The sequence below is a fragment of the Camelus bactrianus genome, chromosome 18 (assembly GCF_048773025.1).
Source record: "Camelus bactrianus isolate YW-2024 breed Bactrian camel chromosome 18, ASM4877302v1, whole genome shotgun sequence".
Taxonomy (NCBI): Eukaryota; Metazoa; Chordata; class Mammalia; order Artiodactyla; family Camelidae; genus Camelus; species Camelus bactrianus.
The window spans coordinates 21199029-21212311 of record NC_133556.1 but is presented as its reverse complement, the minus strand read 5'-3'; positions in this window follow the sequence as shown (position 1 = coordinate 21212311).

The window sequence follows — 13283 nt, the reverse complement described above, 5'->3', positions numbered from 1 at the left end:
CAATAAGTTTCTACTATATAGCACAGGAAATTTTATTCAGTATCTTGTAGTAACCTATAATGAAAAAGAATATGAAAAGGAATATATGTATATATAAATATGACTGAAACACTACACTGTACACCAGAAATTGACAGAACATTGTAAATCTACTATACTTCAACAAAAAAATGAATTATGGTCCATTTCAACAATAGTTTATTAGTGTAGCCCTTGCAAAAAAAAAGTCTATCTTGATTTTTTGTTTGTTTTTTTAATGGAGGTACTGGGCATTAAACCCAGGACACTGTGCATGCGAAGCACGCACTCTACTGAACTATTCCCCTACCCACATCTCTGTTTCTGAGGTGGAAAACTGACCATACTGTTAAGTGAAGAAAAGGTGTTGTGGAACAGTTTATTCGGTATGATCATATGGTTGTGAAATAATTTATAGACATAATGTCAGTATGTGCATAGGGAAGCAGCCACTGGAGGAATAGGTACCAAACTGTCGTCAGCAGCTATCTGTACATTTAAAATTTCTGTACTGTTTGGCTTTTTCCAGGTTCTGAGTCAAGATTCCCTCTGCTCTGGGCTGGATCCGTTTCATCTGTCATTTGGCAGCTAGACTGGATTATGCAAATTGACTTTCCCCTTGGATGAATTGGACAATCTACAAGGTTAAGTCTGGAGGCAAACACGTGGACCTGTTAAGTGGGGACAGGCTAGTAAATAAGGCAATTTGAGTAGCATTCCTGGAATTTTTTCCAAAGGCACAGAATGTAATTAGTACTCATCTTAATTCCCAGTGTAAACAATGGTGATTACAAACTGATGAAGACTTAGATGGTTTCTGCACCTCCATTTGTCAGTTATGATCTGGGGTAATTGTTTTCACTGAGTAGTTTTAACAACAAGGAGGAAACAGGTTGGGGGTGAGGGGTTTGTCTCATTCGTCGTTAAATCCTCAGTACCTGTCTCCGGCTTGGCGCAGGGTAGGTATTCAATGAATGTGATTCAGAAAATGTCTTTTCAGTAATAATTAGTATTTTAAAGAATATCTATTCTATTTAAAATATTATCATACATTGAAATTGACCTTTTTTGGTGTGCAGATCTCTGAATTTTAACACATGCGTAGATTTCTGTAACCACCATCACAATCAGAATGCAGAACTGTTTCATCACCCCAAAAAACTCCGTTGTGCCTTCCTTTTATAATTACATTCTCCTCTCACCCCTAACTCCTAGCCAACACTGGTATGTTGTGTCACTACAGATTTATCTTCTCAAGAATGTCATGTAGATGTGATCATCTCTAGGTGGGCTTTGGAGACTGACCTCTGTCACTCAGTTTTGTGTTACCCAGTAGTGTTCCTCAATAACGCTGTATTTTGAGCACCTACTGTATGTCAGGCACCATGCTAGATACTGGGGACAAAACGAAAGACAGGGTGGATAATGGTTCCTAAGGGTTTGACTTACAGACATTCACAGTAGAGTCATAGAATGTCCGAGTCCCAAGGGGGAGCGCAGAGATAATCTAATCTTTAGCTACTCAAAGTGTGGTCTGTGGGCCAGGAACCTCAGCATCCCTGAGAACGTCTTAAAAATGCAGAACCTCAGACCAACTGAATCACAGTCCACACATTAACAAGAGTCCCAGGTGCTTTCTTCTGCAACATTCAACTTTGAGAAGCCTCACCTTGCCCTCCACAGAGTGCAGAAATTCCTACCCGCTGCCCGATACCCACCCAGTCTTGGCATGAACACCTTTAGTCACAAGGTCTGATCCTGGGCTAGCCAGCCCGTTCCATGATGAGCAGCTCAAATTATTTGCAGTTTTTCTTAGTCTAAATGGAAGTTTGCTTTTGTATAAATGCCACTCTGCACAGTTCTCGTTCTGACTTTTGGGTCAATCCCAAACACACATATTCTTCTTTCACTTAATATCTCTTTGGTTATTTACAGAATTCAGGTTATTTCCTCCAGGTGAAACATTTCCAGATGCTACAGTGATCCTTTATATTCATTTATTCATTCACTTAGAATATTTTTTATGGGCACCTACTACATGCAGTCACTGAACTTGACTTATCTCAAAAAAAAATTTGACAGAGTTAAAATGGGTTAACTGGATGTTACTCTGCTGAGTATTTCTGATAAGGTATAAATGATGGAAAGTTTCCAAAGAAACATTTAATATGGATATAAGGACTGGAAGACACAGCCCAAGTGTCAGTTAAGTGACCACAATATACCATTAAAGGGAGGTTGCGGCTGGTATTCAGCACCAGACGATTGTTCTTACACGGGAATTAAGTTCCACTCTTGAATAATCTTCCGATTTTTCAAGACGAATCAGAAATGTGGATTTTGATGTGAGTTTTCTGATTTTTTTGGATGTATGCAATTATACCGCCAGGGTTACCAACTGCTAACAGAATCTTCTCAGGATGTCTTAGCGGATCAAGTGTTCCTGGGAAAGGTATATGAAGTGGCTCAGAAAGTTGACTGTGAGTTGAGGAACTGGGCTCAGGAAATGGGCAAGAACCATGAGAGGGCCAGCAGCTGGGAACTCAGTCAGATCACGTTGAGGGAGCAGGCTGGTAAAAAGCTAACACTGGCACCACTGCCATGGGACAGTGAGCAATGCCCCTCTAGACCATCAATCCCAATGCCTTTGGCATCTTCCAGCTGCCTCCTGTGTTCAGAATATGGGGTGTGTGCTTCAGTTAGCAACACCTGGTTTGCATGTCCCAGCACCCTGGTTTTCAGGGAACTGAGAGAGTGCATATCTGCCCTTTTCTAATGTTTTGAAATGGGATAAAGACTTATTTGGGGAGTTTAAGTAAAGAGAGTTGAACACAGCAACCGTATTAAGATTGCTTTTGGCTGCAAGATACTACGAACAGCTTAAAACACAAGGACACAAGAAACCAGAGCCTGGTAGTCACAGAGCTGACTCAGTAATTCCTCAATGTAACCAAGGACCAAGCTCTTTCTCTCTACACAGACATCCTTCACATCCTGGCTTTTTTGGCCCTTAGGCTTGTTGTCTTATGATCATAAGAAGGCTACCGCAGTTCCAGCATAACATCTACATTCCAGTTGCAACGGATAGGATGGGATAGCATCCCTGAATGCTCCTCATGAGGGTGGACAAAAACCCAGCAGGTCTTGACTTCATGACCTTGATTTTATGGGCCAGATTTTGGTCGTGTGACCACATTTAGCTTCAAGGTGGGCTAGGACAGTGAGTACCTGACTTTTTTCCTTTTCTTTTTCTTAAATTTTTTTTTCTTATTTTCCTTATTTTTGGTAACTTTATTTTGAAACAATTTCAAACACAGCAAAGTTGCAAGAATAATATAAAGAATGTCCATATATTCTTCACCCACATTCCTCAATTAACTTTTTGCCACATTTGCTTTACAATTCTCTATTCTTCTGAGTTATTTAAAAAATTAGTTGTAAACAGAATGCTCTTAACCTCTAGAGATTTCAGAGTATATTTCTCAAGTACAAGTTTATTCTTATATAAAACCACAGTAGAATAATCAAAATCAGGAAATGACACATAAATACAAGTATCTGGCTTTTTTCAGTCTTTATAGTGGATGTGGGCAGAGAGAAGGAAGCTGGAAATAGTCATTGGGGTAACCAACCGATTACAGCAACTAACTTTTTGGAGGTACTGGGGATTGAACCCAGGACCTTGTGCGTGCTAAACGTGCACTCTACCACTGAGCTGTACCCTCCTCACCACAGCAACTAACTTTTTAAAAGTTTCCATCATACAGAGCAAACAAACTGTGTCTACAAACCATGTCTACAAACCATGTCTACCCTGAAAGCTGCCGATTTGCCTTAACTGCTCTAAACTTCTTGCTGATCTTTCTTTTGATTAGAATAGAGAATGTCTGTGCAGCATACATTTCCACTCTTCATACTGATGTCATTTACTCTCGAAATGGTGTTGGAAAAGCATCTACCGGAGATTACAGGCAAGACTGGTGAAAGAGTATCATTCTCCACAAATTTTCACTAAATAGATGAAAAATGGACATTTTTTTCCCTTCAATTCCCTTTTAATGTCAATTTCCTGAAAATGTCCCTAAATGATATAATTATACTGCTTTAATTCTCACAATTTATAGTGAAATCAGAGGATAAAGGGGATATTGAGAGTTCCTCTTTTTCTCCCAGGAAAATTAAATTCAAATTATGCCGGAGAAATAGGAGGCAGTACACGTGGAGTAGTATTTTTATATTATCCTTTTTAATGAAATTGAGGATAGAAAGTGTTTAAAAGTAGGTGCGGCAGGGGGCTGGCCTCTGGTCTACCTGCGGGTGCGGGAATAGTTGTGTGTGATTGGTTAACGAGAGAGTCAGGGATGGAACAGCGGTTAGGAAGGAGTTGGGGAGGGGGGCTGGCAGTGAGTTTTCAAATGGAGAGAGAGAGAGAGAGACACTTTGACTATATTCCGTCCTTTGCTCACCTAAAACCGCGCCCCCTCCCATCGTCTTTCATAAATGTGCCAGAGGTTCCGAGCTCTAGGCTGAAAGTTTACGGACGAGATATGAAGGAATGAGATAGAGTACAGCTGGTTTCTCCACTCTGACAGGGAAGGAGTTTTTTATTTTTAATTTTTATCTTTTTGTAGGAGGGGATAACTAGGTTTACTTATTTATGTTGAGGGGAGGTGCTGGGGCTTGAACCCAGGACCGTATGCATGCTAAGGATGCGCTCTACCACTTGAGCTATACCCTCCCCACCGCTGGGAAGGAAGTCTCATTAGAAGTGGGGTCTCAGGTTTGGCGGACCTGAGCAAGCCCTTTGCCCACAGAGGGGTGGGCAGCACAACCAAGGGTCCCGGCATGCTGACCAGAAAAAGAGCATCAAGAATTGGGTTCAAGGAGTGACACGCAGCTGGAAATAAGAAAAATCAGCCCCCAAGTTGGAAAACAGGAAGGCCCAGAGTTTATCTCTGTGAGTGAAAGGCGTGTTGAAGACTTGGTAATATACATGTTAGAGTTAACAGTGAGACAGTTAAAATAATAACTTCTTGAGTCTCTTCTAGCTGCAGGTGTTGTGTTCCGTGTGAGAATACAGCTTCTCTGCTCCTGGGAGAACCCCTGCTGTTCCCAGAGATGCTGAGAACCAGAGTCTGAAGTGGGGTGGCCTGATGAGGCTAAGATTTATATTTCAAGGGGAACCGGGAGCCTGGCTACATCCCCCACAGAATCAAGAAAGTATTTTTACTGCCGTGTGTTTCTGAGACAGTCTCCCAGGAAAAAAAGGCTGGAATTTATTGAGCTCACCGATGCCAATTATCCAGAGTGGATGTGATCCAGAAGCAAGATAAGGATCCATAGGGCTCGGCTGGGACTCGGCCTTCTTTCCAAGTGGAAGGAATAAAATCTGTGATTAGCTCTGAAAATAAAAGTTAAGCAAAACCTCAGGGAATCACAGACAGTTCTTTGCTATCTACAACGTTTTTTAAAAAAGTTTAAACAACGTTAAGATTTTCCTGCGCGGGCCTCAGACACCAGCTTTCACACTGAAACTGAACATCACATTCAAAGCACCTGCAAGCCGTATGTGAACCAGCAGGGCTTTGGGACCGTCAGGTGGTGCCGATGGACGTGTTCGATCCCCGTCTGCTACCACGTGAGGCCACCAGGCCCATGGACCACTAGTGCTTCTCTGAGCTGAAACTTTGCCGAAATATAATGACGCCAAGTAAGATGAACAGAGGACACTTGGCTTTTACCTGCAGCAGCCACCTTCCAGACACCCGATGTTTTGGGGTCTCAGTTCCAAAAGCCATGGGGCAGCTCTTAACCTGGAGAGAAGGCGCATGGGACAAGTGGCGTTCTTCCAAAGTCTTTGTTTTGCTCGTTTTGGATAACTGGGTTTTAAATAAACTGTGTTTCAAACTGGTGCCTGTCATGTTCTTTCCAGCCTGACATTTTGTTGGAAGCATGTTTAGCTTCATAAATTTATGGTGCATTGTGAACCATGGAGAAAGCATTTAAAAAATGGATTCAGGTGGCTTCTACAGGGCCCCTCCCATGGCTGCGATCATGGCTGCGATGGTGCTTGGAGGGGGCTGCGAACAGTCACGCCTTCCGTGGTTGTCCCTGGGTCTGAACAGAGCTGAGCTCTGCATTTACTTAATGATTCCACTGTCAGTCAGTCAGTAAGGCACGTTCCCAAGATTGCAGGCTGGGAAAACTCATAGCAGAGGGAACACTTTTGCTTGTTCAAGTATCACTGCGTGGCCAGCAATATCTTTTGAATAAAATAATAATATGAAACCCAAAGATCACTCAACAACTGTCCAAAAGAGTCCAGACTTTGTGACATTGCTAGGATGAACAAATGAACGAGTAGAATACTGGTTTTTTGTTGTTGTTGTTGCTGTGGTGGCGGTGGTGGTGGTGGTGGTGGTGGTAAAATACATATAATATAAAACTTACCTTTTTATTCTAAATGCCCCTGACTTGTACACAATATCCATTCTATTACTAATTGCTTTGTTGTAATAGGATTTTGGTTAAAATGAGTCCATGTGGCAGAATCTTCATATCCATCCGCCAAAGCCAAGGGCAAGGTTGAAATGGACATGCAGTCTCTCTGCTATCGTGGTTTTAATAACATTATGAGTATTTAGTGTGCACTGGTGTCTTAAACCTTTACGTGTTTTAACTAATTAATATGTGGGCAATATTAGTAGCCCCACTTTACAGATGAGGTCACTGAGGTTAACTCAGGAGTCTGAAGGACCATACGGCTTTGAACCCAGGTGGGCTCTGAAGTCTGTACTTAGCCAGTAGGATACCTGCAACAATTACTTCTGTGTCATTCCCGCCACTGTCATTGATTGAGGGCTGATCATGTGCCCTTGTCTATATGAGGGTACATATATACCCCCGAGGCCAGATCTAACAGTCAGCAAGGTAGGCACTGTCACTGCCTTTTTTTTTTTTTTTTTTTTAGTAAAAAAGGAAACAAGTTCAAGGACGTAAGTGCACAAAGCCATAGGCAGTGGCAGAACCTGGATTTGAACTTGATTCCTCTGCTCTGACTCCTTACTCCTTACTGCCACTGTTGATGGACTTAACTAATGGAAAGTCGCACCTTGAACCTTGTAAGGGAAGCAGGAAGATGCACACCAGGAAGATGTCTGGGCCTGCTTTGAAACCCAGCATCACTACCCACTTGGGGACCAACTCAAAACCAATTCCAGGGAGAGAAAGGTATTGACTGACTCACTGCTTGTCCTTCTATGGGTGCTGTCATCCAGGTTGGACCAAGATGTGTGGGCACCTGACAAGCTAATGACATAGTGTCCTGTTGAGTCAGGTGGTCAGGACTAAAAATCTGGCTCCATCACCTACCAGGTTTGTGACTTGAGAAAGTCATTGGATTTCTGTGCCTCAGTTTCCCCATCTATAAAATGGCAACAATAAATAGTAGCTACCTTGTAGAGTTGTCATGAAGATTAAATCATCTGTCCATATAGTAAGAGCCCTGTAAATCATTGTAAAAAATAATGACAAATTTCTCTATCTGGTTAGATCTCTAGGGATGTTTTAGCACCACGCCTGTGGTTTGGCACTGAATGTCCCATCCTTTAATCCATTTCAGGCTGCAGCCTGGACACTTTCCAAGCCCCAGACACTTTGCTAATCAGGATCTTATCACGTCTCAGTCTGGGCTCTCCCAGACCAGGCAGGGAGCCCCTGGGTCCTGCCGGCCTGCTGCCACTGTCTGCATGGCTCTTAGCTGGGGAGACAGAAACCAAATCCTTCCCAACGATGCTGGAAATTAGTTTAGCACCGTCTGCCAGTGTGCGGTGACTCAGAGGCTACCAGCCCAGCAGGGCTCATGGGCTCTGGGGTTTGAACAAGATTGATGTTGTCATGAATGCCAAGCAGAGAGCGAGAGCTGCGGGGCAGGGAGGCGGGGAGAGGCAGGGCCTTCTGTATGTCTCATGTTCCCCTTCCAGGTGAGCTGAGGTTCCAGGCAGCAAGGCTGCCTCAGCTCCTCGCCATGAAGGTAGAGAAGCCAGAGAGCTCTGAGGAGAGGTGTTAGGGTGCGGGGGAAAGCCAGCAGCTGCTTGGACTAATGTGAGGTGGACATCCTGACCTTGTCCCTTACTGTGTGACCTTGGTCAAGTAGCTTAAGCTCTCTGAGCCCCCATCTCCTTGTCAGTCAAATGGATATAATAGTATTATTGATATTCTCCAGTTGGCTTTGGAGAAGCCAGCTGCCACGTGTGGAGAGGGCTACATGGCAGGGAGCAGTGGGCAGATTTTAGGAGCTCAGGGCTTCAGACTTACAGCTCCAAGGAGCTCTGTTAACAACCAATAAAGCTTGGAAGAGGACTCCAGCCTCAGATGAGACCACAGCCCCAGCTGACACTTTAATTTCAGCCAGGTGGGACCCAGAGCCATGTGTGGACTTCTGACCCACAGAAGCTCTAAGATGATAAATTTGTGTTGACTTAATCCAATATATTTGTGGTAATTTGTCATGCAGCAAAGAAAATTGTTACTCTGCCTTTTCAAATTGTGCTTAAAAATCCTGTGATAAATATGTAATAATATAAAATTTAAATTGTATCAAAGATAACATGAAAGTCACTATCTATGAACTAAAACAAAACAGCACCCATTCATTAGCTCACCTTTCAGTAGGTCAGAGAAGTCAGGCAGACTTGGCTGGATTCATTGCTTAGGGTCAAATCAAGCTGCTGGCTGGGCTGAGTTTTTTTCTGGAGGCTCTGATCAAGAGTCCACTGCCAAGCTCAATCAGGTGGATGGGGTAATTCAGTTCCCTGTGGTTGTAGGACAGATTCCAGTCTCCTGCTGGCCATCAGCCGGTGCCAGTCTCACCTCCAAGCATCCCCTCCTTCTTCAAAGACAGAAGTGGTGCATCAAATATCTTTCATACTTGGATTCTCCCTGATTTCCTTTTCTGCTGCTCTGCTTCTAAAGCACTCGTGTGATTAGATTAGGCCCACCTGGAAAATCTCTTCTTATGAACCCGAAGTCAACTGATTAGTAACCTTAATTACATCTGCAAAATCAATTTTGCTATATAACCTAACATAACCATCAATGTGCTGTCTCATCATATTCACGAGGAGGAGACCATATAGGGATGAGGATCATTGTGGGGTCATTCTTAGAATTCTATCTGCCAATATGAGCCTATATCTGTCTTTTCTAAGTCCTGGTTCTTCCATTTTTCCTTCCTTCCTATGAGATGTCCTATGTGCTTTCCATAAATTTTTGCTTCTTTGCTTGAGATAGCCATTGTTTGTTTCTGTGGCTTAAAGCCCCAAACCCTAACTAATCCATCTCCATTTGCCAAGATTTCCATCTGCATAATTTCACTTTGATTCATTCTGCCCACTGTGAGGTGAGAATCATTATGCCCATTTTATTCTTTTTTTTTTTTTTTTTTGCTTTTTGCTTTTTTATTTGTCTTATGAGGGGGAGGTAATTAGGTGTATTTATTTATTTATATTTGGAGGAGGTACTGGGGATTGAGCCCAGGACCACGTGCATGCTAAGCATGTGCTCTACCACTTGAGCAATACCCTCCCCCTCCATTATGCCCATTTTAGAAACAAAGAGCTTGAGAGGCAATAATTGTGTGTCTAAGTTCACATATTATAAGTCTGAGTTGAGGACTTGAGTCTTACGACCTCAGAACCATCTAGGTCAGTTCAGCTGGACTTAGATGTGGTGGCTGAGAAGACCACTGAGGAAAGGTCAGGGGTGGACTGGTCTAAGGCTGTCTCACACTCAGAGGGAGGAGGCCCCTGGGGTTGGGGGGAGACAGGGGTGGGGGAGCCTCTGGCCCCCCCATCTCAGAGACCAAACATGGTGCTGTCTCCTCAGACTAACTCCAAGGCAATTTAGGAACAGCTGGGATAAGAAGCAGGAATTTACTTCCCCAGGGTCAGCCTCAAGGCAGCTTCTACACCAACTGAGAGGCTGGCTGAGAATCCAGGGAAACAAACTGGATCTGAAATCCAGGGAAATCTGCACAGCCTCTGGCCCTGCTCCCCCAACCAGCAGGTCTCTGCTGAGGGCCAGCTCCCTCCTTAGGTGTTTTGTGTGCAAGAGTATAATCTTGAAGCTCCAAGGCAGCCCTTACAAAGAGACATTCCTACCCATTTTTCAGATGGGGTCCTGAGGCACAAAGCAGTAAGGTAACTTATCAAACCAGTTGCCTGTGCGAATTCCACTAAATGGTTGGCACCTAAAGTTTGAGCAGCTTTCCCTGGAGATTTATACGGAGTGAGAACCTTCTTTTGGTTTACACTAGAGCAGAAGTCAGCCAACTTTCTCCATCAAAGTCCAGATAACCTGGTGATTCAGTTATACACACACACACACACACATATCTATTCTTTTCATTATATATAGTTACTACAAGATATTGAATATAGTTTCCTCTTATTATTTTAACTTCATAGCAATTTAGCACTTAGCGCAGGGCTGTCACATGGTGCTAAGTGACAAGATATTCATGATAACTAATATAATTATATGACAATATTGATAATAGCTAATATTTGTTGATCATTTACAAAATGCCTAGTACCATTTTAAGTGCTTTTACATGTGTTAACCTATTTAGTCTTCACAACAACCCTAAGAGGTAGATACTAATACTGTTGCCAATTGATAGATGAGGAAGCTAAGGCACAGACAGGTTAAGCAACCGGCCCAAAGTTGCACAGCCAGTGAGTAGAGGAGCTGAGAGTTGAACCCAGGCGGGCAGATTTGTCCTCATTTGTGCCCGTAGATCCAGTTGCTGTCCTTCTCTGCTCAGCTCTGTGCTCCAGGAGGCTGACCTCTACCATCTGATTTCCTTGTCCCCTGGACTCCAGCTGGGTTCTGCCAGTGGGATAGTTTGGAGGCAGGAGAAGAGAGGTTTGGTTGTTTCTCACCCCTTCCACCCCCACCCTCCTGGGCTGCAGTTCTGGCAGCTCTATTCCTTCTCAGCCACAGACAGCTCCGTCTAGTCCCCTCTTCCACCACCTTGGCTCCCCCCAGGCTCTGGAGACACATACCCCCCGCCCCTGTGCTTGTCCCATTCAGGGTGTTTCTGCTAGGCATGCAGGGCAGATGTGAAAGCATCGAGTTACAGGAGTTATAAGCATGGCAAGTGCTGTTCCTGGATCCATCCATACCTTGATTTTTGACTTTGTCCCTTACATGAACCAACAAATTTCCTGCTCTTTTGCTGAAGCTAGTTTAGATGTCAATTTCACTCAAAAAAGAATCACATGGTTTAAAGGCAGATTGAAGACTAAGAAATCAGACATCTTAATATCCAGGCCAGCGTTTCTTCCAGCATCTCTGAGTGTGCTCAACTGTGTCTCAAATACATGCCCCGTGTCCCCTGGACTGCAAGAAACAGTGGATGACATGACTCAGTGGAGATCATAATGACATCTGGCTGATCAACCACAGCCTCGCAGCCCTGCCCAATGGGAGAACAGAGGAGCTGTGATGTGCTCAGTGAAGGCAGCTAGCCTGTCAGCAGAGGCTGGGCACCTGTATCTTCATTCCATTTTCCTCAGGATGACACATTAAAATTCCAGAAATGTGCACCTGTTTTGTATTCAGAAGATTGTTTTTGTGCATAAAGAGATGACTTGAGGCCCTGTAAGCAAAGACTAATGGAGCTGAGTCAAAGTCTGGGAATTTGATGAATGAACGTCCTCAGATGGAGATAGCTCGTGGGTGTGGACTCACAGAGCAAATGCCTTGGGGTTGTAATGACACTGCAGTTAAAAAGTGTTTTCCCATCCTTCAGGGTCTGCTACCAAAACAAAGCAGATACTCAGCCTTTCCAGAAGGCATTTCCCAGGGGCCAGAAGTTCCCCGAATGCAGAAGAAAGAGGGAGACATCACACTGTCTTGGTTACACAAGTGTCATGAGGGTGGAGTCCCCATGGTGGGATGAGTGTCCTTATGAGAAGAGGAAGAGACCAGGACCCACAGAGAAGAGAAGAGAGAAGGTGGCCATCTGCAGGCTAGGAAAGAGCCCTCTCCAGAACCTGGCCATGCTCACACCCTGATTTCGGGCTTCCAGCCTCCAGAACTGTGAGAAATAAATGTCTGTTGTTTAAGCCTCTCAACCTATGGTGATTTGTTATAGCAGCCTGAGCTAAGAAATTATTGCCATTATTATAATTTCCCCATTTTTATAGATAAGCTGTTATCTAGGAAGGTTGAGTAGCTTTCCCAAGACCACAGAGCTAGTCAGTTTGAACCCAGGCAGCTAGTTTTCAGAGTCTGGCCTCTTAGTTGCTATACCAGATGGCTTCTTGCTAATAAAGCAGCACCATGTCCTCAGTTCACAGCACAAGGTCGGGAGACCATGATGATGGAGTGTGATGGGTTATGGGGTACACGAAGAGCCCCCGGCAAGGTCACTGCATCCACTGGAGGTGAGGAGGGCAGGAGGATATGGAAGTTTCTTTTCCAGTTGGTCAAAATTACCTTCCTTCCCTGGGACAGCAAGAGTGTCCCTGGGTGACCTGTCCTTGCATACATGCAGACACTCACTAACAAACACCTGCTGAACACTAACCATGGACACAGGAGACCCAGCTATGAACAAGATTATCCCTGCCCTCATGGAGCTCACAGGCTGGTGGGAGATGAAAAGAGGGCAGAGCAAGGGCGGGCCAGCCCACCAAGAGGCCAATGAGCAGGGCTCCTGCATTGAACACAGCTCCAGCGTCTCCATCAGGTTCCTGTCTTCTCTTTGGGGCCCATCCTCTCCAAGCTGTGGGCTGCAGGGGACAGGGTATCAGCCATCCTACTTCTCATCCCACCCTTCCTCTATCAAGCTGTGCCTCTTGAACAAGTCTCTTTACCTCTCTGGGCCTCAGTTTCTCATCTTTAATGACCAGTGGTCTCTGATAACACTGAATCCTTAATGTCCCCTAATGCCTGTTCTCCACTTTCTCCATAATAATGGAGTCAGATGGACACAGAGTTGATGCTCTATTTCCTAACTGAGATGTGGTCATGTGACTAAGTTCTCACCCATGGAACATGAGCAGAAGTGAGGTAGACAGACTTCTGCAACAGTTGCTTAAAAGGAAATTTCTTGCCATGTACCTTTTCTGTTTCTCTTTCCCATGGGTGAATGGTGGATGGGGTGGGGCAATGCTCATTACATGGAACAAAATGGAAGGAAATTTCATCCCTAAGTGACTGCGTGGATCAGAGCTGCTCCACCAGCCTGGACTGCT